Source organism: Trichechus manatus, unplaced genomic scaffold (assembly GCF_000243295.1).
Source record: "Trichechus manatus latirostris isolate Lorelei unplaced genomic scaffold, TriManLat1.0 scaffold00113, whole genome shotgun sequence".
In the NCBI taxonomy this organism is placed as follows: Eukaryota; Metazoa; Chordata; class Mammalia; order Sirenia; family Trichechidae; genus Trichechus; species Trichechus manatus.
The window spans coordinates 7,193,369-7,196,447 of record NW_004444049.1 but is presented as its reverse complement, the minus strand read 5'-3'; the positions used below and the strand labels follow the sequence as shown (position 1 = coordinate 7,196,447).

At 50.4% G+C, this 3,079-nt stretch overlaps 1 pseudogene; it reads left to right on the top strand.

The window, feature by feature from the left end:
- LOC101345230 (60S ribosomal protein L22-like 1 pseudogene) overlaps window positions 1-2,676 on the top strand; it is an 11,002-nt pseudogene extending 8,326 nt beyond the window's left edge.
- The last annotated feature ends 403 nt before the right edge of the window (window positions 2,677-3,079 follow it).

Below are 3,079 nucleotides of genomic sequence, written 5' to 3'. Positions count from 1 at the left end.
TTTTTTTAAATAACTTGTTGTTGTTGAATCCCGTAGGGTGTCCTAGGCTGTAATCTTCACGGGAGCAATCGCCAGGTCTTTACCCCTCCGAGCCACCAGGCTGGGTGAGAACCAACAACCTTTCAGTTAGCAACCGAGTGCTTAACCATTGTGCCACCAGGGCTTCTTGGAAGTAGCAGAGAGGGGGTTTACACCCAGGCTCATCAGACTCTAAAGCAGGCTCTGTCCGCCACCCCAGGAAACCAAGGAAGCCCCTCAAAGGGTGGCGGGGAGCCCCTGGGAGAGGTCACTGCTCTAGGGCAGGGATAGGGCACTGGGCCTCCTCAGGCCCCCAGTGGCCTGCATGACGTCAACTCCCCAGGGGACCGCAGGATTTGTCTGGTCTCTAGCAAATTCCAGCAGTCTGGTGGAGGGGTGTCCCAAGAGTGGGGAGTGGCAGAAGGGTCAGGGGACAAGGGGATCATGGTGGCATTCATCTGCTCACTGAAAACAGCTGATCATGAAGTCCAATGTAGTGAGGAGACAGGAGAAGCCAAAACAGGGTGGAGGGGGACTGGGCTGAGGGGGAGGGGTGGGGAGATGCCGCCCCTCCTTCATGTCTCCCTTGCTCTGCACATGCTGTTCCCTCTGGTAGCATCTCCTCACCTGCTCCCTTCTTCTCCTCCAAGGGCAAGGTCAGATGTCCCCTTGTCCCACCTTGGCCACCCTCCTTCCAATCTCAGCTCCCTCTTCTGGTCCCCGAGGCATTAGAAACCAGATTTTCTGAATGCTGACTAGGACACATAGGCTGAAGAGTCACACGTTCTGGTTCCTCCCTTCTTTCATTCCTCCGTGGTCTCATCCAGTCTCATGGCCCTAAGAACCGTCATGATGCTGACTGCACTGCAATTGCCTCTCCAGCCTGGACCTCTCCCCTGAGCTCCAGACTCCTACTCCCCACTGCCTCATGAACGTCTAAAAAACATCTCAGACCCAACCTGGCCAAAACGGAATTCTTGATCTTCCCAAGCTCTTGACCCAAACCTGTTTGTACAAAGTCATCCACGTCCCAGTTGATGCCACTCCATTTTCGCAGTAGCTCAAGCCAAAAACCCTGAAGGCATCTTGACTCCTCTGTTTTCCCTCACACCCCACATCTAATCCGTCAGCAAACCCTGTTGGCCCTGCCTTCAATACATGTCCAGAATCCCTTCTCCCACCTCTACTGCTGCCTTGCTGCTACAAGCACTTTCATTTCTTGCTTTGATTATAGGGTGGCCTCTGTACTGGTCTTCTTCTTTTGACTTGGCCGCTAGGCTCTCTTCTCAACTCAGCAGCCAGAGTGGTCCTGTTAGTACATTAAACAACCACAAAACAGTCAGTTCCAACACATAGCTACCCCATTTGTGCAAAGTAGAACTGCACTCTATAGGGTTTTCAAAGCTGTGACTTTTCAGAAGCAGATTGCCAGGTCTTTCTTCCAAGGCACCTCTGAGTGAATTCAAACCGCCAACCTTTAGGTGAGTAGTTGAGTGCTTAACTGTTTGTGCCACCCACAGCACAATATGACATATGCCAGTCATACTGCTCCTCCACTCAAACTCTCCAAAGGCCTCCCAGTTCACTCTGAGTCCCAAAGTCTTTCAAAACCTATAAGTCCTAAATGACCTCCCCCACCTCTGATTTCACCTCCTACTATCCTCCTGCTGAAGCCCTGGTGGCACAATGGTTAAGAGCTTGGCTGCTAACCAAAAGGTCAGCAGTTTGAACCTACCAGCCCTTCCTGGGAAACCCTATGGTGGGGGGGCAGTTCTACTCTGTCCTATAGGGTCGCTATGAGTTGTACTCAACTCAACTGCAATGGGTTTGGTTTTTGGTATCCTTCTGCAGGCTCACTCTACTCTAGCCACACTGTCCTTCTTGGGTTCCTCAAGCATTCCAGGCATTAGAGATTTTGCACTCTCTGTAACCCTGCCTGGGTTGCCCTTCCCCCAGATATCCACAGGACTCCCTCGCCTCCTTCAGATCTTGACTCAAATATCACCTTCTCATGTTTGCCTGCCCAGAGCATCCTAATTAAAACTATAAACCTTGACCTTTCCTGTCCGCTTCCTTGCTTTATTTCCTCCACTGCACCTATATCATCTGCTATACTAAGTATTTGACCTATTTATTACCTGCTTCCCCTTCTAGAATACAAGTTCGATGAGGTCTGTGCTTTTTCTATTGGCCGTTGTTTTCTTTGCTGCCTAGAACCGAAAAACCTATTGTCGTCAAGCTGACTCCAGCTTATGGTGACTCTGTGTCAGAGTAGAACTGTGCTCCATCGGGTTTTCAGTGGCTGATTTGTCAGAAGTAGATCGCCAGGCCTTTCTTCTGAGGTACCGCTGGGTAGACTTGAACTTCAAACCTTTCGGTTAGCAGCCAAGCTTGTTAACCGTTTGCGCTGTTCAGGGACTCCCTGCTTAGAACAGCCCCAAGCGTATGGCAGGCACTCGACAAATGTTGATTGAGTGCCTGTTTGGGGGCCGCACACTACACCGAGCACTGAAGATGGTGAGCAAAACCGGACCAAGTCCCTGAAGCTTAAGTCTTGAGCAGCGGTTCCCTAATTTTCAGCGGTTCATGTGTATGACCCTGCCTGGGGAGCTCTTAGAAATGAAGACTCTGGCCTCACCCGTGAAGGTTCCCGGATAGCCCCAGGAGTTTGCACACTGCACAAGCTCCCCACGTGATTTCTGAAGCAGGTCGTGTGGATGTCACACTCTGGTCTGCCGGAACGGAAATTAACACTGTGTTGGACATCCGATGTCTCGTTTAATGGTACTATTTAATAATACCATTCACTCTCCATTAAACAGTTATTACATGCCTGTCTTCACTGTTTAGAAGCGAAGACAGGCATGAAGTTTTGGGCTGCCATGGCATCTCGCTCCTCTCTGTGTCTCCTGGACTCAGCGTAGAAGCTAGGAAATGCGAGAGGCTAGTTATTGCGAGAGCGAGTGAATGGAGGGTGAGTGAATGGTTAGAAGATGGATGAATGAAAAGCAGGACCCTGATTTAGAAAAGGAATTTCAAGAGCTCAAGATCTATAAGGTGG